General features: G+C 40.3%; 2 protein-coding genes across 16 annotated transcripts in view; one reads left to right on the plus strand and one right to left on the minus strand.

The window, feature by feature from the left end:
* The window catches only part of CHLSN (cholesin), a 139,975-nt gene that overhangs the window by 61,274 nt on the left and 54,874 nt on the right, over positions 1–23,827 (minus strand). The window lies entirely within an intron of this gene.
* GPR146 (G protein-coupled receptor 146) overlaps positions 1–23,827 on the plus strand; it is a 48,728-nt gene that overhangs the window by 18,022 nt on the left and 6,879 nt on the right. For 5 of the 7 annotated variants that reach the window (XR_014541512.1, XR_014541513.1, XR_014541514.1 and 2 more), the window contains one exon: positions 12,058–12,181. The gene's annotated coding sequence lies outside the window, so the exon portion shown is untranslated. Of the gene's footprint in view, positions 1–12,057; positions 12,182–20,714; positions 21,140–23,827 lie in introns of those variants that run through there. The other 2 variants (XM_083585860.1, XM_083585859.1) reach the window with 2 other exon arrangements.

The following is a 23,827-nucleotide window of genomic DNA, read 5'->3' on the forward strand; positions in this document are numbered from 1 at the left end:
AAGAAAAGTTTTGAAAGCTCTGACCTAATCCAAGCTTCACGTCCAAGCTTTATGGCCAGCTTGTTTTCCGCATACAAAAGGTTGGAAGCCTTCCACTGCCCCTATACCAGAGTTCCCACTTACTTTTCAAGGTTTCCCCATTGCTCACATGTGTCTTGCAAGACAAAATAATTTTGCAGAGGACATCATCCAAACACAGTTCTGTTGCCTGAAACTCCTCTTATCTCCTTCCCACAACCCATGTTCTGGAAGATGAAACCACTTTCTCTAAATTGGCTCTACTTAAGCCTTGACATTTAATGAGAAAGATTGCCACAGCAGCTACATATTCATATTCATTCTCATTCCTTCCTCTCTCTCTCTCTCTCTCTCTCTCTCTCTCTCTCTCTCTCTCTCAGATTTAAAGGGCTACCATCCCCTTTTAAAGACAGAAGGGAGAGAAAAAGAGCAGGTGGGGCAGTCATTCTGAGAGCACGCTCTCTGTTTCTCTTAACAGAAAGACTGGCAAGAGTGGCATCACCTAGACAGGTGAAAGAGAGAACTGGCAGCAGTTCAAGTCCCACAATAACCAACCAATAGCAATAAAATATCAGGAGGCAAAAGAATGTACAAAAACCACTTACTAGGACATTAAAAAGCAGTCAAAACAGAACAGATCCCACCTACTACTCTTATCTCAGTCTCCAAGGTGTCTACAAACAAAAGACCATGCATTTGCCCCCTTTTTAAACAAAAGGTTGATTGGGTAACCACAGCAATAGACTTATTTCAGACAACTTTGCCCAAGCCTTGAGACTATCAGAAAAGCCCTTTACTTTACAGCACTGGTGTTTCCCTCTCCCAAAGACTATCTGGAGCAGAGCTCTTACTGATGACACATAGGGGAAGAGAAGAAAGTAGATGGGTTTCTGAGATATCCAAGGCAGCCCAGCCTCTGAGATACATGGGTTCCAAGCTATGAAAGGCTTTAAAGGTCATAAAATATCACCTTGGCTTAAGTCTGGAAATTCACTGGCCCAGTCTGCACATTATGGCAAAACACAGTTAACTGTTTACCTTGGAATGGGGAGATTGATCCTCCTTGTACTAAGTGAAAAACAAGGTAGAATAAATCAGTTGCGATTCCTGGGTTAGCTTATGTCTGAATTGTTATGGTTTGTTTTGCTCAAACCATGGCTGGTGAGCCAAAAACAAACTTTGCTTCGCTTTATATTGTGTTTTGCATGGAGCAAAGCAAACCATCATCCCTGGTTCTGACATGATGCTGAGTCAGGGGTTGTGGTGTGCTGCTCCCACCCGCACTGGGGAGGAGTAAAAAGGGAGCTAACTCTATTCACCATGGCTTACCATGGCAGGCAAACAGGGATGGGTGAATCTTTCAATTTTGGTTTCACAGTTTCTAGTATTTCCAATCTTCAGTTCTCCATATGCTTGTGTCGTTGTTTTTAAAAGTTATCATGAAAATTCATTGGCACTGTAGTGCAAATTCTCCTAATATACACTTTTTGTATGCCATTTTGACTAATATACAAAATTCTGCAAAGCAAATTTCAGTAATATAATGCAATTTTTCTGTGTTATTTTCACCAACATATGCATTTTTATGCACTATTTACCTTAGTGTGTGCATTTTTTTACTTATCTGTGTGGAGAACTGTATTGCAAAATTCAGAGAAGTGTGACTTTCAAAGGATTGCTGTGTTTTGGTTTGCATAGCATTTTAGAAAGTGTGATTTACACATATTCTCCTTTAAATGTGAACTGAAGTGAATTCCTCTCTCATCCATAAATGCAAATGCTGTCACTGGGCAAGAAGCTATGGCATCACACAACAGCTGTTGTTTCCAGACTGTTTTTAAGGGCAGCCCCATATAAAAGTGCATTGTAGTAGCAAGAGATAAAGGTGCAGCTAGAGGCAAGTGACCCTCTATATAAAGCAGCAGAGAATTGCACAAGGAATGCAGAAGTGCAGCTGCACACTGAGCAGCCACCGCTGCCTCTGAACACATCTGCCATAGCACCACTGACCTATAAGTGAACTTTCATAGGTCTGCTACTCAAGATTAGAAATGCAAATATGTCCTTAAGTACAAGAGATAGAGGCACTCAGATCTCCAACTATTTAGCACACTTCCAAGTCAATGGAATGTACCAAAAAAGATAAAAGTATCTTATCAGCCTTTACTCTAATAAAACCAGATTGCTTTACATTCTTAAGACTATAAAAAAGGTTAAGGAAAGGAAAATCCTATGTTTTAAGACCTGTGAAGAAACATGGCATTGCTCAATTGCTGAGCAATACTCATATCTAAACTCCAGGCAGAATGATGTGTTTTTCTTTTGATATGCACTTGCAGTCGCTACTGAAATGGACTCAAATTGTGCACATGCACTATGTTATAATACAGGCCACTAATGAATTTTAAACCATTACAAGAGCCATTTATAAGATCATCCAAGCTGCTCGGATAGCTTTCAGCTCAGCTGATTTGTGCTGTTGTGGTTTTGTAAAATTCTAGCGTGGAATGTATTCCTGCAGACATTTACTCAGATGTAACTGAATTTACATCACACTTATACTATTGAATAGTACGTGTAAAAGCCACATCAACAGGAAATTTTACATATCTGGGAGCATTATCTATGCTATATCAAGGAAAATGGCAATGCTCCACTGTAAAAATCAGAGAAGCAAATGCTACCACTTTTGCATGTTCTTGGCTCATAAAAAATAGCAAAGATAAGCTTTTGCAAGACCAATGCAATTTATGGTGTAGCTGAAAAGGCATAGGAGATAAAAAAAATTGCCTTGAGCTGCATTTGAAAGCTATGTAGGTAAAGAAATGTGAGGGCTCACTTAGATAAGCACAAACAAAACAGAGTTTTATAACAGCTTAAAGACTAGTAAATACACTGGTAATTTAAAGCCTAGCAGACATACACACAGGTACAGAGGAAATAAACTGTAACTAGTAGGGCCAAAAGACCATGAAATGGGGTAACTGTGGTTGTCCATATCAGGATGGCATCGCCCTCTTGAACACCTAGGCAGGATCATTTCCCATTGCTCCCCTGACTTCTAATCTAGACTGGAAGAGCAAGCAACCTCTTAACCCCAAACTGGAAAGGGGGTCGCGGAATCAAAACACATGACTGGTATGTGAGTTACCTCAAAGCAAATCCCATATACATAACTATTAATGATGAATATAATGTATGAAAAGAGGAGGGAGAAAGGAATTGAACCCAGAAGTCCGTAGAGGCCCCTCTCATATGTATGGCACTTGCAGAATCCATACTTTTAATTCTTAGTGGAAAGTTATATGCCGGCCCCAGAAAGAAGGGTGGGTGGAATGTCGTCTGGGAGACTCAGAGAACAGAAATTCATGGCAAAAACATTTCCATTTTCTTCAGAGGCTCCCTGAGTGCATGAATAATTCTGATTTCACAGAGCAGTAATACTCCTAGGCTTCCTGAGGACCAGTCATACTGTCCCAACAACTGCTGCACAACTCAGTGGCCAAGTGTTCCATCTGCAGAGCAAGAAACTCTATTAGTAATGTTTAGTAAACATGTGAACAGATGCCAAAGATGCAACAATATACATATCTAAGCTGAAACCTGGTGTATTACTTAAAACTGAAGTAATCTAAAAGCTTTCTCTTAATGTACACAAACAAAGCAGAGCAGACATTGCAGTGAGTTGGACTAGATGATCCCTACCAACACTACAATCCTATGGTCCTGTATTTGAGAATTGTGTATAACATGCCCCTTCTCAAAGGCACCAAAGATCTCCTAGGTGGAGGCAACCCTGTTAACAGGCGCGGAAAGTTCTTGCTTTCTTATTGGTTTGTTTTTGTTCTTCTTTTTATTATGTGTTTTGTGTTTTGTTCTTGTATTTTTTTGTTGTGAACCATAATGAGATCTATGGATGAAGGGTGATATACAAAATCAATCAATCAATCAATCAATCAATCCATGATTCTATACTGGGAAACAAACTCTCAGTAAGGCCAAAGCAGTATCTAGCAAAGCTGTAGTTTTTAGATCTCCAGAACAGAGAAACCTATAAACAATGCTGTCACTGTTTCAGCTGTAATATCATCTTATGTAATATTTCTTATGTTAAGATTAATGATTTGATTTGATTAGATTATTAGATTTGTACAGCGGTTTGTATATGAAAATTCAAACAAACCACAAAAGGCTGCTTATTTAGGGGAATTAATTTTCACACCCATTAGACATGTTTACTCAGCTTCATTTCAACTTATGCCCACAGAATACTGGACTGGTAAATTCTTTAATAGGCCAACCAATGACTATCTTTGTGTGTGTAAATCAGGCCAGAACAAAGACACTGCACAGCATATCCTGTATAGCCTTTTGTATAATTCACCTAGGGATGTATTTTTCTATTCACTACAGAATTTTCTGGAAGGTTAATCAGATTATTTCAAAATTAGATCGTTACTGGTTGATGCAGACAGGTTTGTTACCTATAAGGCCCCTTTATATGTGCTAGCAGCAAGAAAAATCACAGGATATGTTTTTGACCTAAAACAGTATATAGTAAGCTCCAAAGAGGAGTTCTTTTTTCATCTAAATGATTTGAGGAACCTTGTGATTATAAGCTTTAATAATTTGCAATTCTGAAAATGTATTGTTGCATGCCACCCCAGTCTCTGAGTGGTGTGAGACTCCAGGGGTTCTAGACACATACCCAGGGTTTGTGTTTCCTTTTGGAACGAGGCCTAGTGGAGACTGTGGTGTCTTTAGGCTACAGTGGAACCTCAGTTGTTGACCTCTCTGTTGACGCATGTTTTGGCTTTTGAACGTCGAAAACCCAGATGTACCTGCTTTGGTTTTCGAACAATTTTTGGAAGCCAAACGTGCCTCTCAACTTCCGTTTTGAGTTTCCCTATTATATTGAGGCTTCCGCTTTCAGTTCTCGGTTTTTGAATGTTTTGGAAGTCGAACAGTCTTCCGGAATGGAATACATTCAAAAACCAAGGTTCTTTTTTATATGGTCTATTTACACACTTATGCAACTTGAGCCTGTGATGGAGGTGTTCACAGCAATAACACCCCCCAAAGGGTCTTGTTTATCCCACAGCCGCAGCCTTGGATTCAAACAGAAATCAAACCTTGCTTTCAAAAATTGCTCTGACTCTCTCCCCAGCTTTTCTTCTAGCTCACATCACTGCCAAACTCTGTTCTCCATTCTGGCTTTTTCTGTAGGGGGAGGGCCCTCCACCAATTTGCCATCTTGCACCAAGTCCCTTAATTCCTCATTGCCTCACCAGGAAGTTACCTTGCCTATTTCAGGAATTAGAAGGCTTGATTAGCTTTTAACACTTGCTGGATCAAGGGATTGGAGGGGTTCTGACACACACACACCCCAAAAAGCCTCACAACAGTATGTTTTAACTTTCTCTTCCGATTATTTGTTTTAATGATTTATATTGTAATGGTCATTGGCTACTAAGTATAAGACACTGACTTACTGACTGAGAATAGCTGCTGCCTGCAAGAAAGAGTGGGCAGCAATAACCCCATTAGTAGGTCTTTCACTAACACTTTATAGGCTAAGAGTATGTGTTCTTTAAGCCATATGGATTTGGACATCTTACTTTCTCTAGCCTCTGACCTTTGTACTCTTCCATGCAATCTAAATAGAAGCGCAGTGCACACCCACACCCACAGTGCACCACATACTTCTAGCTTGTGCCGGCTCTATTCCCTGGGATCACAGAATCATAGAATCCTAGAGCTGGAGGGGACCAAGGGTGATCTAGTCCAACCCCTGCAATGCAGGAATCTCAGGTAAGCATCCATGACAGATGGCCATCCAACCTCTGCTTAGAAACCCCTAAGGAAGGAGAGTTCACCTCCTCTTGTGGGAGTCTGTTCCACTGTTGAACAGGCTTGGTGCAAAAGGAGAGCAGAGAAATCTAGAATCTATGGATCAGGGGAAATATGGCTGCAGGCCTATCTCTTTCACGCTGAAGACACGTGGTTTTGGGTCCACTAACAACACTCTCAGCCTCGAGTCTTTGTGGGCTGGTGTTATGGCCACTAAAAAAACCATCTAAATGTGAGCAAAATAGGAAAAATGTGACCACTTGTTCAAAGGGCTTGGAGCTATGGAGTTTGGCTCCTAGAATCACCAATATGGTCCAACATTATGGCTAACTAGGTAGAGTCAGTTTATGAGTCAAGGTCACCCTACCCCTTGGTGAAGTAATTATGAATTGTTCTGCCTACATGCTCCAGAAGGGGGCATTCATCCTGAGGATTAGGAATGCCCTCTGTGAACCTTTGGAGAAGATAGTATTAGGACTTCCGGGTTGGCGCCTCCAGGCAATGGCGGAGTTCCTCCGATCGGGAGGAATTTGCTCCGTGGAAATCAGGGTCTGACCGCCACGGAGAAGGTGGAGACCCGCTGAAATCACAGGCGGGAGAAGCTTGTGAACCTGGGATTCGGCTAGCACCTTTTGCGCCTCCCCTACTCGCGGGGAAACCCTGATTTGGGGGTCCGGAGCAAAGTGGGGTGAGCGGCGCGGTGCTTCGAACTGACTGCTTCTTTCACGGAATGAAGCCGCATCGCTGTTGCCGGAGAGCGCTGACTTTTTCCTGTGGACAATTTGACTTTAAACAACTACCCGTGAGTAGAACGGAAAATTGGATCTTTAAATTTATTAATTTGGCATCGAAACAGGAAGGTTTTAAACAGGAAGTCCGCCTTCCTCTTTTGTAAATAGATTGAAGCAAAGACGCTGCAAGTTAAAGCCTTGGAAAGTCTTTTGTAAAGGATTAAATCTCCATCGGTTAAAACTATTAAACCCCCCTTGGAAGCAGGAGAAGAGGGGGGAAATTTTGGACCTAGCGAGCCTGCAGGAGAGAGTGAAAAATAAAATTACCACTGCTCTGAACCTGGAAACGGGCTGCCAGTAAGATTGACGTCTTGGGAGAGTTCATTGACTGTGAACAGAAAGTTGTTGACAGATGGCTAAATAAGAGAAATTGTTTCCATGATCCCCTTCTGCGTTTAAAAAGGAGGAAAAGTAACTGAAAATTGAAACTAACTTTATAATTTAAATTGTGTTTGAAAGGATTGATACAAGTGGAGACTGTTTCCCCCTAGAGGGAGCTTTTGAAACTGTTACAAGAGTGGAGCTGGGGTTTTTCCAGCTACAAGGTAAGAACTGTGAGAATCAGAGATTGACCTTGGATTTTAAGAATGTTGACAGAAGGAGCCTTAGTGACTGTATTATGTAAGATAAGCTATTCGTTGGAACAGCTCCACAAGAAGACGGATGTTATGACTACTAAACTTGAGAACTTGGGACAAAAAGTGATTAATTTGGGACAAAAAGTGATCATCAATACAGAAATTGTTCAGGACTTGACACAGGAACCTACTTTGACAGGACAAACTGGGGAGAAAACGAAGGAGAAAGTTGCTGTTGTCGAACCTAAAGTAATACAAGTGGGAGCCCCAGCCTTACAGAGGACTATAAGTGGAGGCCTTTTATGAATGAATATAGAAAAAGTCAGAATTTGAAGATTGGAGCCCTGCTTGGACTGGAGAAGGAAGGTTGGATAAACTCTTTCATGCAGGGATTTACTGACCTTTGGGTGCTGAATCTGGGTCAGGAGGTGATTGGAGTTGTGGGGGCCTTTGGATCTGGAGGAGCTTTGAAACATGATTTGAGATATTGTATGGACCTTGGTTCTAGCTGTGGAGAGTTGGCTGGTCTGTCGAGAGGGAATGGGGGCATGATTGAGTCGGGCCCCCCCCAAGACCTGCTCTTCAGCATCTTCAGCATCAAAGAATATGAAGAAAAACTGCAGAAGGGACTTGGAAAAGATTTAAGAGCCTCGGACAGAAGATCTCCAGGTTGATGAACTATATGGAATGGACGGAAATGACTGGCAGAATCCGAGACCAGGGAGAAGAGATGGTGGAAGAAGATTGGGAAAGTTTAAAGTTTATGTATAGAAATATTGTAAAATTAATGAGTGTTAGAAAATTGTTGGAATGAAACTTTATGGCTTTAGCAGAAATATTATAAGGAGTTAAGTATAACTTTAGTATTAATGGAAATTAAGGTTAAAAATATGTTAAGATATTCATAATGATAAAAATAGAGAAAGATGGAAAGGAATTGCTGAAACAAGTAACAGAAGTGGAATACAAAAAGGGAGGTGTGAGGAGGTCGATGAAATAAGGGAATGAAAGATAGAGTAATGAAATGGTATGGTATATGTTTTTAAATTGTTGTTGTTTTGTTTTGTTTAGTTTAGTGCGTTAAGGTTGTGTTTTGTATTGTTTATATATTGTATTGTATTGTTTCTTCTTTTTTTCTTTTTTCTTCTTTGTTCCATTTTGTCTTTTTCTCTTGCCTTTTTTCTTCTTTTTTCTTTTCTTGTAAGTCTTAAAAGTAATAAAGATTATTTTTTTTAAAAAAGATAGTATTAGCAAAGTGTTGTGAATGTGTTCTTGCATGGATCTGAGCTGTACATAAATGTTACAGACCCACCACTATCCAATACATTTCCTGGCTTTGGGGATTTATTGTTGACTTCCTGCCCCCTTTATGCACATATTTGGCTCTATATTTGCCAACTGAGGATACACTTCATGCATAAAAGCTTGACACTAAATCTGCTTATCTTCTAGGTAGCCACAAAACTCTAGCTATTACTTTTTCCCCAGCGCATATGCCATCTTGGGGTTAGCACCGATCCTTATGTAGCCAAAACAGCAACACCTACTCACAAAAGAAAATTATCAGCAGGCTCAGGTGAATGCTGAGCTTTGAAGTACAAAAAAGAGAGGGAATACCACCCCACCTCCCAAATAGAGAAAACAAGAGGATGGAAAGAAGGAGTGCAGAATCAAAGTCAAACAAAGCCATGACCTGAGTCTCAGCCAGAGCTCATTACATGGCCATAGACTCTACTGACAGCCAATATGACCTTGGTCTTCAAGGGTTCCTTATTTGGGACAGTTTTTCCACTCTGGACACCTTCAAGGGTCCCAGCCATCCTTCCAGTGGTGGAGAAGCCAGAAAACAGAAACACATCCTCACCTCAGCAATATTTTGTTGCACAGCCTCACTTATACTTTTAGAAAGTGACTGCTTCAAGAGGTGAGGCAACTATGGGACTATTAAAACAAATGATGGAACTATTAAAACAAAAACAAAAAAGTCAACAAATATCATCTAGTTTGTTGTTAGGAGAAGAAGCAGTAGTTTCAAATCCAATAGTTAAGTTGTCAAGGGAGTATGACTCCTGTTCTCACCCCTCATTACAGCCACCTCATCTACATTGTGCAGAATACCACAAACGATAGCATCCTTCACATCAATATGCCTCTTTCAAAACATGGAGCAACAACATAGTTGGGCAATTTTTAAACCCCACCTGTAATACTGAAGTAGCTCGCTCACTCACACACGCTCGCTCTCTCCATATATAAATTACTACAATTCCTAAAAGTCTATATGGTATAATTAATGTTTGCATCAATTAAAAAAAAACCCAGAGAATATTATATTACACAACTGATGGTTCACAAATCATTGTTAATGATACAAAATTGACACCAACACCTAAACTCTCCCAACACAAATCAAATAATGCCAAAGAACAGGAAGCCAATGTTACTACATTGACTAATGTCATCTAGTCCAAATCCCTACAATGCAGAAATGACAGCTAAAGAATCCCAGACAGAAGGCCATCCAACCTCTGTTTAAAAACCTCAAATGAAGGAGCCTACCACCTTCCAATGCTGACAATTCCCATAGTCAGAAAATTCATTCTAATGTTTAGACAAAATCTCTCTCCTATTTTTATTCAGATTTGAATTAATTGATTCTGGTCCTATCCACTGGAGGAGCAGAAAACAAGCTTGCTCCATCTTCCATATGACAGCTCTTCAGATAACTGAAGACTAGTACATACCCAACTCCCTCAACCATTCCTCACAAGGCTTGATTTCCAGACCCTTTATCATTTTGGTCTCCCTTCTCTGCACACATTCCAGCTCATGTGTATGAGTGAGTAACCAATAAGATTCTGCTACTCAGCTGCTAGCAAAAACATAGCTTGGTAATTTTCATATTGTGAAGACCTGACTTAAGAGTAAGTAAAACTGTCAGAATGGTAGAATAAGCTGCACACAAAAATATGTTAGAGGTTCAACTTAATTCTCATTTTAAACAACTGAAAAACCAACATGTGAAGAGCATATAAACCATTAGTTCATCTACTCTGTACTGTCTACTCTGACTGACAATGGCTCTCCAGGGTGTCACATAGCAGGGCTGGAAAGTCTATCTTTCAGAAATCCTTCTTCTAAAAATTGCGTATGCTGGGAATTAAATGTGGGAGCTTCTGCGTGCAATGCCGCTCCATTTAAAAATCTGACTGAAAAATCTCGAGTCTGGGAATATGGAATCCAATAAAAAAAGGAACAAGTTTATTCTAAAGCCCTGGCTGGCAACTAATTTTTAAACTGGGACCATATTTTCAATGCAGCAAAGACTCAAGGATCAAGGCCACTGGCTTTGGCCACTGACTGAACTGTGACATGGGCAAAATGTTTTTAATACCCTCTTCCCAGCATGAACAACACAGCTTCTAACGATGCCTACTCCTTATACACTTCAATTTATTGCTTCCCTATTTGAGCCAAGATGCAGGCAAAAGGGAGCTAGTCTTCTGCTGGTGTTCAGGCAGGATAAAAGGCAGTAAAAGAGCCTGTGCATCAGAGATTTTGAGGAAGAAGCCACTGACAGGGCCTGTTGCAATGTATGTGTCTGAACCCACATGCCTGTCTCCAGACAGTGCCAAGGGTTGGTATTTTCTAAGGCACCAAGACCTGCCAAATGCCAACCATTGCAACATCACAGTCATTTTCATTTTGCATGGAGCACCTGAGGTCAGAGGGAAAACTCTGTTTCCACTCCTCATATACAATACATGAAGTGGATCTACTGAGGATGCTTTGTCCAACATTCAAGGTATGGCAATGGCAAGTGATGTGCACAGTGCTATTTTTCTAGAAAAGGAGGTGCCAGAACTCACCATGAACACCTCCCTCATACTCTTTAATGGCAATGGCACTGACCTGAGAGATGCCGGAACTGAGTTCCAGTGAGTTCTGGCGGTGGGGGGGAAACCCTGAAGGTGCATAAGAAGAGGCAGCATATTTCTGACAGCAGTGGCTGTTATTGAGGGCCAAACAAGAAACCTCCGGAGGCTTAACTGAGCTTCTAGGCAACATACAGTAAAATTAAAACCCACAAAAAGGCAATTTTAATAAGCAGAAATAATATACAGTAGTATAGTCTTGGTTTAAATAATCCTGCTGTTGTACTGCATTGTACTTTGAAATCCTCGTTACACTGTAAAATTGTAAGTTCCTTTTTAGAATACTGTTCTTCCTAAGGCTATGTTTCTATTAATAAGGTAATGCTGCTATGTTTGACTTAAAAAAAAAAAAAAAAGAACCTTCCTGGAATAATCTGCAAAGGAAATGTACATGCCTCAGTATTCCTATTTTTTAACAAAACTACTCAGTTAAGACAGCTTCAATGCTTATTCCCTATTGTGGTCCCGTGGCCTGTGTGCACTTGATAATGGTTTTATTATGAAACTGTCTTAGAGGTTTAACAGTTCTCTAACTAGAAAAATGCCTTTTAAATGTGATGCCGTTTCAAAAAATACAGAGAGCGTTCAGGACTCTCTCTACACTGCTGCAAAGGCAAATCAGCCTCAGGGCAGTAATCAGACCTCATGATTAATGCCCCTTCACCCTCCTGACTTAATCACTTAGAGATATCACTGTGGAGGGCTTGATTTTGTAACAGACCTCTCTGCCAATCGGAGAGTACAGCTGAAGCTTAAAGGATTATGCTGTGTGTGTATGTGTTGGGGGAGGTCACGTGAATACATGGAGTTCAGCGCCACTAACAACAGTGATGTGGTGGAGTCAGCGTTCTTCTCCTAAGCTCAGCTATTGTTTACCCTTTACAGAAATGAGACACTGGCGCTTTTGCTGAACTTACTCTGAGAAAGTTCCAATTTGAGGAGCAAAATGTTTCTGCCTGCTGTCAAGAAGCCTACATACTTCACTCTGAGGCAAGGTAGTGCATACCAGGTGAGTGTTCAGCTACGTTGCTTTGTAGCTTGCTTTTTAAAACAAAGGGAATTAAAGGGTGTTGTTTTTGCTATAATACAGGGAAACGGTTAATGAGCAAAAGCATAAAACTTCTGCATCAAAAGGCAGTAAGCACCTGTGAGACGATTCATAATTTTGTTTAAAAGGTAATCTGTTAGGAAATTGTGTATGTAGATATCTTTGGTTCAATATTATGGATCTTATATCTAATTAAACTTCATCTAACCTTAGATCAACTTTCTTTACTGCAATTTTTCTAGAAATATGTATTGTATACATTAAAATGGATCAGTAACTTTAATACTTTCTATTTTGTCATTCATAAAATACAAGGTTATACCAATAGATTTAAGGAAGAAATATAATGGTACACAAAATATTACAAAGCTGTGATTTTACATTTTATGTTGCAATAAGTTGGAGTCAGCAATCCAGCTGCATTTTTATTAAGTCATTAGAAGAGATGGTTAGCAAAAGACAAAACTTCATTAGATTGTAACAGACTTGCCTTGGTATTTTAATGCTAACAGGTTCAAAAGAACTTTTAATCCTGTTTCACAATATATATGAACGATAGACAGAGATACGAAGTATTCATTTAAGTCTGGTATCTGCATGTCTACTGTAGTATTAAGCAAGACTCAAAAGAAGTATTGGCTGAAACAGCTAAATATTGTAGCACCTTAAAGATTAATTTTTAAGTCAACTAATAAATTAATCCTGCATTGCAGGGGGCTGGACTAGATGACCCTCATCTAGTCCAACTCTACAGTTCTATGATTCTATGACTCTAGTCCACAAAACGTTGTACCATAATCATTTTTTTTTTTTGTCTTTAAGGTGCTACAAAGCCAGCTTTGTTATTTTTGGTACAGCAGACTCCCCCCAGAAGTGGTCTGAGCTAAGCAATTAATAACAGAACCTTAGATCCTCTATATAAATCCTAAAAAAAGCTAAAGAGACAAAATTACAAAAATGTTCTGAATACCTGCTCCTTAGTTTCCAATTGAAATATACAGAAATATTATCTAACTGACTTCAGGAGTCAAAGATGAACTGAAATATCTGTGTATGTTTAAATGCAGATATGAATAGTCTTACTGGTAAACATTATATGATTGTTGATTCAAATAATGATCGGTAGCAGAAAATCAATTGTGTCTGAAACAAACAGCTCTTTTCTAAAAGAAAAATGTGCCTGACAGGAGCCATGCACTCCTGCAGAACTAGTTTACAAACGAAGCCCTTTTGTAAAGGAAAATTTGGAACTTAGCAACTACTGCAGACCAACAATACCATACCTCTTTAGCAGGTAAAATTCCACATACCTCTCAATGGAGGAATATAGGTTTGTGTAAGTCTGACAGCCTAAGCATCAATATCAATCTGATTTATATATCTATCATAGTATACATCCTTATTACACCACAACCATCCTGTGAGGACCAACAGCTATAACAAATTTATTTATTATATTAATTCAAAGCTTGAAAGTGACTGGATTTTGGGAGTTAACCCACTGAGTACTATTTAATCTCAGGTGAATGGAAAGCAATACTTAAATATCTAAGTTTCTGCACACTGCCCAGAAGCCGCACAGATATTCCCCCCATTACATAAAAATTATATATAAAAATACTAAGCTTATGCTTCAATGAAAAGATATTCCCATCAGGGGAATATTCCACATCAGGGGGAAAGGTGGGGTATAATAATAATGATAATGATAATAGTGCTCATGGACAAAGAACATTTATGCAACTAGTGAAATAACATGTGGGCATAAATTACAAAGGACTTCAGTTAAACCGACAGTAGAAAAGAAGATGCACAAGAAATTTCAAGTAATAATAATACATACATGAATAACATTAACAAGAGACTTGTTGAAAAAGAAAATGGCTAATACTGGATGATTAACTTCACCAACTGTCCCTGCTTCAAGGATCTAACATTTAGAAACATTTCATCTAACATTTAGAAACATTTCAATCCGATTCCCGGTAAGGTTGCAACCCATCCCTAGAAAAATGTGGTTTGTCCTTTTTCCGGACAAATGGGACCCCTTTTTCATGTATTCCAGCTCATCCTCCTCCTCATCCTCAAAACTGCTTGGGTAGAGGGTGGGTCCAGTGAGAGGAGAGGAGTGAGAGCCTGAGCAGGAGTTTGTGTGGGCAGAGGATGAGTCCAGGAGGAGAAGAGCCAAGAGTGAGAGTTGTCGCAGGACATGGGCAGAGGGTGGGGCCAGGAGGAGGCATTTGAGTTTTTGCGTGGGTAGAGATGGGTCACGGATCATGAGAGATGGGGTTTGCTGTGCACAGGCCTGCTATGGTGGAGTCTCAGGTTTTGTGTGGACGGGTTGCAGGGACCTGGTCCAGTGTGGGAGAGAAAGATTTTGTGTGGACAGAGGGGATGGGATGGGTCAGACTCAGAGAGCGAGAGAGGGGTTTACACGGTCCTGATGGAGAATGGGGGGAAAGAGTTTTTGAATGGGCAGAGGCAGGTGCATCAAAGATGGAGATTCAGAGACTCAGCGTCAGAGAGTGAAGAGGGGTTGCATGGGCCTGGTCTGTACATCCGGTGGAGAGCAGAGGGATTGAGTACAAGTGTTTTTGCATGGGCAGAGGTGGGTGGGACGGAGAGTGATAGGTGTTTGTTTTTTTAATTTAATAAACCACTGTAACCCCTGTGTGCCATTGTAATGGACTGCTTTGAAGTCATTTCTGCACCAGATAATTTGTAACCCCCAAATTCCCTGCCCCAACATGTCCCATATTTTGCCTGACCTGTCCTTTATTTTGCCTGACCAAAGGTGACAACGTTACTTCCTAATTATGTTGCTACTGTCTGCACCAGTAGAAATAATGAAGAACAAAAAATAGTTGCTAGGAAAATTGCACTCTAATTCACTGTCAAAAGTTACTAAAGGTGTAGCCTAGTAAATATAATAAGAAGAAATGTTCAGTAAAATCAATGAAACTAACTTCCATTTACACACTTTAATAAAGTAAGAACACTTAAGGCTACCAACTCTGCTAGGGATTAAGTAAAGAGAGAATGGTTTGATTGGGAATTAGCACGCTTCCTAGTAATTTCAGCCACAAAGTAGCTACCCTGAACATTCAAGACCAGAAATGCAAACCAAAGCAACCATCCTTATTATGAACACCAACGGGAGAAAATATCCTGTTTCAATGCATTTCCTGGAAATATTTATGCATTACCAGTCCTGGCATTCTGGGGCCACAGAATATGAGCCCGTTTCTCAACAGGAAACTCCACTGCAGCCAGCATAATGCACTGCTGATAAGTCACTAGGTCGACTTTCACTTGTTTTATTGACAGGAAGTAGCACAGCATAATGGTTTCCAGGAGAAGCACCATTTGTGCCGCCTGTGAATCTTTTCCAACTGGCAAAAGAATATCTATGGAAAATGTTCCCATGATGCCAAGTTTCACTTCTTTCCCGACTCACAAAGTCTAAACTCACAAAGTTTCAACAAATGGAGTTTGGGTTAGTAAATGAACTGTTGCTTCTGTTGTGCCAAATTCATTGAGGCAGATTCAGTTCTGAAATAACAGCCAAGCTGCAATAAAATCAGCAGTACCATCATTTCTCACACTGAAACTAATGTGGCCAACAATTTGGGAGATTTGAATTGCCTTGGAACGATGATTTGTGTCAGCACACATCTCAAGTGAACCATGTCAGATCTCACCAGATTTCATGTATACATCTATTTTTAATACAGATTAATGAAACTGAAAGTTGAAAGGTGATTCGGAGAAAAGAAGAAAAATCCTACAATATACAGATTATTTGTTGCTTACAGCATCTCTTTCAGAGATCAATCTGGCTCGTTCTTATCCATTTGTACTTCAGGTTGCTAGGCTGCCTCAGTCACCTTTTATTTTGCTAAAGCAGTTGACCGTTTTGCTTCTGTGAAGTTTTTGCAATAAAGTTAAATTTATGAGGGCAGAACAGTATTGTTACTAAAGTTCTGTGCCACCCCCCAATTTCTGCCAAGTGGTAACAAAATTCCAGGGGGTTCTGGTGCTCACCTGGGGTCGTGTTTCTTTTGGGAGCTCAAGGCAGTATCTTTAAGAAATATGGCTTATTGTACACATATTTACATCTGGATCTACTCTGGAGAGAGTTCAGAGTAGTACATCTCAAGCAGGGCTTGTTCCCCACAGTCATGCAGCATTGGAGTCCAAAACATCCTGCACACCATCTCTGTGTCTCTTTCCTAGCCTGTCAATCTGGTTCTACCCCACAGGGTCTCTACCTGGAGTTTTGGCTTTGCCCTTCTTCCCAAGAACCCTTGGTCCAAGCAACTCCTCCCCATGTGTCTGCTCGCCCGCCCCCCTTATCCAGACCTCTTTTCAAAAGGACCACATTCTTCCTGTTTGATACCACACCTCCTGTAACCTCCCCCTCCTAACTCTGGTATTTCTTCTGCTAAATAACACACAGATGGGAGGGGGACAAACAGCAGCTGCATGGTCAATGTTTCTTTAATGGCCCAGTACTTAGTTCTCCTTGTGTTCTTAATGGCATCGCTATCAGTGATGTCCTGAACAGGAGAACTGGTTCAGCCTGTATTCTTCACTGGTCTGGCATGTTCCTTTCATTACTCCAAACATGATCTATTTATTTATTTCTAACATTCACTAACTCTAGCAGTTATAGGTCGTCGCCCCCCCCCCCAAAAAAACCCCTGTTACTCCAGATCTGTAACAGTATATTTTCTGAATGGTTTTCTAATCTGAAGAAAGATAAAGGCATTCTTTGCATCGATCTTCCACTACCTTTGTAATGTATATGACGGTTCATAGAATCATAGAAGTAGGCCAACCTCATTAAGGAGCAGTGGAAGATGCACAAAGAGATTAAAGAGATCAACAACCAGGAAAAGGTGATTTCAAATGTTAACAGCAAATTACACCAAATTTACCTGTCAAGATTGGACTAGGAGATAATGAGAACTACTAAAGTGTAATCACACATTTACACAAACCTGTAGCTGAGTCCAAACACTGGTTAAAAATGAAAATCTGCTTTGCGAGGGAGAACTTTAGAGCACAGAACTGGTGCTTAACTCTTCTCACTTGCCGTTACTCCAATCCATATCCCCTCTAAGTTATTTTTGTTTGTTTGTTTAAAGCATTTCTTACCCGCTCTTCACCACACAACAATTTCAGGCTGGGTTCCATTAACCTCATTAAGTTCTAAGTGTATTGGGTTCCATGCTCCTGGACGCTCCCCAAGGATGAAAAACAAACAAAATTAAAAATGGGAAGAGACGCAGATGGCGCTGTGGGTTAAACCACAGAGCCTAGGGCTTGCCGATCAGAAGGTCGGTGGCTCGAATCCCCACGACGGGGTGAGCTCCTGTTGCTCGGCCCTGCTCCTGCCAACCTAGCAGTTCGAAAGCACGTCAAAGTGCAAGTAGATAAATAGGTACCGCTCCGGCGGGAAGGTAAATGGCATTTCCATGTGCTGCTCTGGTTCACCAGAAGCTGCTTAGTCATGCTGGCCACATGACCCGGAAGCTGTACGCCAGCTCCCTCGGCTAGTAAAGCGAAATGAGCGCCACAACCCCAGAGTCGTCCGCGACTGGACCTAACGGTCAGGGGTCCCTTTACCTTTAACAAAAGGAGGAGGCATAATTTGGCAGTATTTTTTTTAAAAAACAACCATGGAATACTACACTGGAAAATAGCTTGTTTGCTTTCACCCACACTGCACAATCTCCATTATATGATACTGATGGTTGCAACCTCCCACCAGTCAAACTGGTCACAGGCGCCACCATGCAATAATAAATGACAGGCTTGGGAAAAAGTTTTGTAGGTTATTCATGCCAACACCCTTGACCAAGCAGGATTTTCTACTGCACTTATTAAAATAAAAAAAACCTCATCTATTAAATACCTGTGTTATAAGTAATTGTGACTCATCCATCTGCAAGTGAAAGATTATCCTATTGCCCAATCTGCCCTCCCTATTACATGACACAGAACATGTGCTGTACCACAGAGCCCTATAGCAACTGAAATTGACTAGGTTCTGTACAATAAATGCAGGAAAAGAAAATTCACTATTTATGTAAAACAGGGTAGCCAATGTGGTGCCTTCCAGATGTTGCTGGAGTATAGCTCCCATGAGCCCCAGCTGGTAAGGGCAAAGCTAGGGACAATGGGAATTGCAGTCCAACAATTGGAGGGTGCAACATTGGTTGTCTCTGATGTAAAACAATGGGTACAAAGAAAGTGAACTGGAAGGAAACATGAATACATGACATACTTGAGCACAGCTACAAGTTTGCCATTTAATGCTTTTAATTCTCTAGTGAGTACTACATGTAAAATATATGTTTGTTAAGTGAGGGTTAAATAAAAGTCAAAAGAATCTAAAGATCATGCAGCTAAAAATCCCAAGAGTTCGCTTTTGTTAAACAACTATCCTGAAAATTATCCATGATGTATATTGGAGGTTGAATAGTAAGTCTGCTTAGTATGCTACAGAGCACACACATACACACAAAGCAACAAGCAAATTCTCTCATAGCCTTGTGTCATTGCCTAATAAAGAGTGCAGTGTTTGTGCTTGTGTTTTAATGATTATTAGCTTCATTTTTAATGGTAAACCTTTCAGCTGCATTTCAGTAAGTGTTTTAATTAGCCCGAACAATTATAAGGCGCTATCAGGCAACCAGTTTCCAACCTTTTTGTCATGCATGTTTCTGCTGAAAACCCTTTCATGCCATTTCTGAAACACCAGCATATCAGTGACTTTTGTGCCATTACTCTTGTCTAACCCTTGGCAAATCCTATCTTTTGCAATCTTAAGATTAGGCTGCTTTGTGGGTGACATGAAAGCACAGCAACAGTTTTGTATGAGCCAGGTTTAACGACATTAGCTGGACATTGGTCAGGCTACGAAGAATCATGAAACTAGTTCCATGACTTTAAACAAACTTTAGACTACTTTTTTCAAAGAGCAGAACATATAACACTCAATCTGCTCAGTTTGAAAGTCAGTAGTTTCAGAAATGGTTTAGTTGTCAGCTATTCAAAGCCCAAAATTCCATTTTGGCTAGTGCAAGATCTAATCAAGCGGGTGTACGTCGAGCGAGGGACTACTGTTAATTCCACTGCAGACCAAAACAGCCAGTGACGTCAGCAAGGAAAAGGGGCAACTTCATCAACTGGCCTCAAATCAGTTGTCTGTGAGAAGATCTGTGAGTCTGGAACAATCTTGACTTCCTGACCTAGACACTGCTGCTGCCTCTCAGATTTGGTGTGGGGCAAGGGGATAATAGCTCTTTCTACCAGGGTTTGCTCTTTGCCCCATTACCAAGGCCAAGACATCCTGAATCTGAGTAAACATCTGGCATATGGTGAGGGAGTCTGCTTCTTTGTTCTAGGGTGGAGGATCTACATGTGGAAGCCTGCCCATGCTGAGACTGTAAACAACTTCATTGAAACATTTTTTAATGCCACCTTGTACCATGTAAACCACTTTGAGAACTTTTTTTTAAAATAGAAAAGTGCTATATAAATATTCTAAACAAATAAACAGACCCTTAAGGGAGTCAGTGCAACTCTTTCATTCCTAGTAATTCTCTGTATATACACTTGGATATACAGTACTCTTGATAATATAACAAAATTACTAAAATAAGAAATTGAGATGAGCCCTGGTGGATCTGACCAAAGCCATATCATATATTGCTGAGCATTTTGCCCTCACAACGGCCAACTAGTTGATTCTGATAAGCCTATAAGCATGTTATGAACAACATGCAAAAATGCATTATATTATCCTTGCAAATTGCACACAAAAGGGTTATATTAGGAGAAATGCACAGTAAAATGCTGATGAATTTTCATAATGATTCTGCACCTTCCCCCTGTTAAACTGCAAACTGATTTTGAAATGGGGAGCGGGGAGGGGGTGGAGAGAGAGACAGAGAGACAGAGAAACGGAGTAAAACCATCATAGAAATATTTGCCCTGTTTATAATTCCCAGCACCTTGTATCCAGAGGCACCTACTGCGTCCAACATAAGAGTTAATATAGCCATCTTGGCTAGTAGCTATTAGTTGTTGTTGTCATTGTCATCATCATTATTTATACCTCAGCCAATTTGGGCGGCTTATAGCATATCTAAAAACTTTTAGAATTGTTCATTGTCAAGATCTATATACACAATGCTAAGATATGTTTTAATTATATAAAAAAAATCAGTGGTATTAAGCCCTGCTGCCCAGAATATCTTAACCTCAAAAAAATCAAAAGAGAAAACTGATTTTCCCAATAACAGTTTCCCGTAAGACATTTCATACCTTCAATGGAATCTGCCAGCTAAGGGCAAAACTGCTTTCTACTGAGAATGCAGTAAACTAACCCGGCGGAATTGGAAAAAGGCAGGCAGCTAGTGGGGTGGGGTGGGGAGAGAGAGAGAGAGAGATAGAGCAACTGTAACTGAACACCAAACTGGAGTCTTCCAGGAACATCTCCCTTTCTACCAATCAATCGGAAGCAGCCAACACTCAGCAGAGTGTAATGTCAGGAAACACTCCCCTCTGAGATCAGCCTCCTGTTTCTTGAAACTGGCTGTAAACAGAGAAAGGGAGGAGCTAGCCTTGGCTTGCCAAGAGAAGCAGAAACTTTGTGAGTAATTTACTAGAGGAAAAACAAGTGCAGCACACATGCAGAAAAACTACCAAGCTGTGTAAGGCTCCTGGTGATCGCAGAAGATCACTATGTGTTCCAAGAGGGAAAATACAACACCCTTCGGCATGCTTTCTTCTCCTGAGATGTTATTTATCAGCCATATCTGGACTCCAAAGTACAAAGGAAAATGCTACATGAATTGAAGGTAGGAGTTTAAGAGGTTTCGTAGCAGCAGGGAAAGGGAGTTTGAGGTAAGGCAGTGGGCATGACAGCTATAAGAATTAAGAATCAAAACAGAGTGAATGTTATGCAAAACGTTTCAGTAATACAATATTCTAAGGAAGCAAAAATTTATTTAAAACTTAATACAGTATAAGCCTTTGGAGAAACACACACGTTCATACAAAGGCTTTTATTGTACTAAGCAACACATAGTACTTTACCAGGAATAACTGCTCTCTAGGTACTATAAAATTGCATTTTTTTATCTGAAAAATTAAACAAAATCGAATCAAATGACATGTTATCTAGCAAAATATAATTTTTTCAGACTGAAACCCCGATTTCATTGGGATAGGGGTAGGGATGTCTCACTACCTCCTAGATAAATTTTTATTGTGGGCTTTCAAATGATGTAATTTTTTTATTACTCAAATGATGTAACAGTAAGAATAACCATGATAATTTCACCAAAAATCAGTTACTATCATGGCTATTACCCATGGTGGCTATGCTCTACCTCCACGGTATCCCAGTTGCTGGGGATCCTAAGTGGGAAGAGCACTGCTGCACTCAGGTCCTGCTTCCAGGCTTCTCATAAGTATCTGACTGGTCACTGTGAGAACAGGAAGTTAGACGAGATGGGTCTTTGGCCTCATCTAGAAGTGTTCATCTTATGTTCTTCAAAAAAAACACCAGTTAATCTTGGGGATTATGGAGGGTTTATCTTGGCATTATATAGGAAACACTGGGGCCACTTTCACTGCATAAGAAGAAATATGATGAGAGATAATATTGTTTAAATAATGGCTGTGTGGGACTAAGTCTAAGGGTATGAATTGATAACCTGCCCCTGTCTTGGAAAAGACAAAAGAGAGGTAGTGAAGATTGCAGGTTTACACGTAAGTCTATGGTACTGATGAACTCAAAAGATGCAATCCACCAGTGACTGCTGCCTAATCACTTTATTTCCTTAGAACTAACTTCTTCCACTGAATTGAGAGGAAGTTGCATAGTAGCAGTGTTTGGTAAATTGGATCAAAGAAAGTCATATTCAAATTTCCTGGGTTTCTGCTTGGTCTCAGTTGTGGCGGGTCCACAACTCAGGGATATGGCATATGCTTTGCAACCTGAAGGTTGCAGGGTTTAATTCCTGACATCTTTAGTTTAAAAAAAGGAGACTGAGAACTGACATGGTATTGCTGTCTCTGCCTGAAACCTTGTTGAGCTAGATGGAGCAATATCCTGACTCAGTGAAATCAGTTTCATGTACACATGATATTAAAATATTGAATATTATCTTAATATTTTTCAGTTGAATTATGTGCAGTGCTTTAGATTTTCAAGATAAACATACGTTATTTAAGTGTCATAAGGTATGCTATGCTAATCCTTCAGTTTAGTAAAATAGGAAACCATTATATGCAGAAATAACACACCTTTAAATTAAGCTATGATCAAAGCAATTGCAAAAGCATTTGCTTGCTGCTCCAGAAGGGAAAACTGTCTTATGAGAGGGAGGTCAGTTCTTATAAATTATCCAGCCACTTCTGTGCCTGATAAAACTTTTGGAGCTCTCTTGATTCCTGAGATAGATTAGGGGTGCATAATTGAAAACACAAACAAAACACATGTGCTTAAAAACAACAGCAGTGGAACTAAGTTGATTTGGGGCCAGGTTCTCCAGCTGCACACCCACGCAATTCCTTTTCACACCTCAGCCAAGCTATTCCTGTGTAGCTAAGAGGCAACCATGTCAATCAGTATTACAAACTTTTCCAAAGAATTCTGGACACAGTAACCCTCACAAAGTTACAATTCCCAGCAACCCTTAACAAACTACACTGCCTAGAATTCTTTGATGGGGAAATGTGCTCTGAATGCACTTTAAGGGTATAGCCTGATTTTGCTTTTTTGAAATAAAGAAAGAGCGGGAGGAGGGAGGGAGGGGGAAAGGAGGTGCCATAACCATGAATTAAGAATCCCCTTATTTATTTGTTTAATATATTTTATACTACATTTCTCTCCCAAGTTGGGATTCAAGGTGGCTTACACTGTTAAAAATTATAAAATACAAAGCATTCCACCCCCAGCAATTCTTCTGGGAATGAAGTCGGTATCTCCAAACCAGAAGATGAAGGGAAAATAGTGCCAGCCACAGATGCACTTCCACAAGATGAGTCTGTAGTTAGTGCCCTTCCAAATGTGGAGCTGGAACTGTCCTCAAAGTTGTGGCACTGCTGTCCTTAGAGGACTCCGTTGCAGAAGCCCCAGTGAGACTAGAGGCTTTTCTGTTCTGCTGGCAGCAGCACTCTATTAGAGTAGGTTGTGCACCTTTTAACTGAAGAAGCATCTTCCTGTGGAGATGTAGCTAAGAACTGGGATACAGCTACTGCCACTATATAGGTCTCAACCTCAGTTTGCTTGTTGGTAAATTAATATCAGAGTTCTTTGGATGCGCAGATTAAATGTTATGTCCCTGGCCCAAGGAGTTTAAGATTTATGCTTTGACGGCAGGGGAAAGAGGCAAGGATCACAGGGGCAAAATATGTACAAGTACTGTTATACTGCTTAGATTTCCTTCCAACTGGGTGTGGTTAAGCCAAAGGCTTCATAGAAGAGGAGAGTTTTGAGGCAGCATTTAAAAAGAAGGGAGAAAGGTAATGCCATTTAGGTCTCATCGAATGTCATATCAAACACATAGAGAAGAAAAACAGAAT

This window comes from Podarcis filfolensis, assembly GCF_964270895.1.
Source record: "Podarcis filfolensis genome assembly, chromosome: 14".
NCBI lineage: Eukaryota > Metazoa > Chordata > Lepidosauria > Squamata > Lacertidae > Podarcis > Podarcis filfolensis.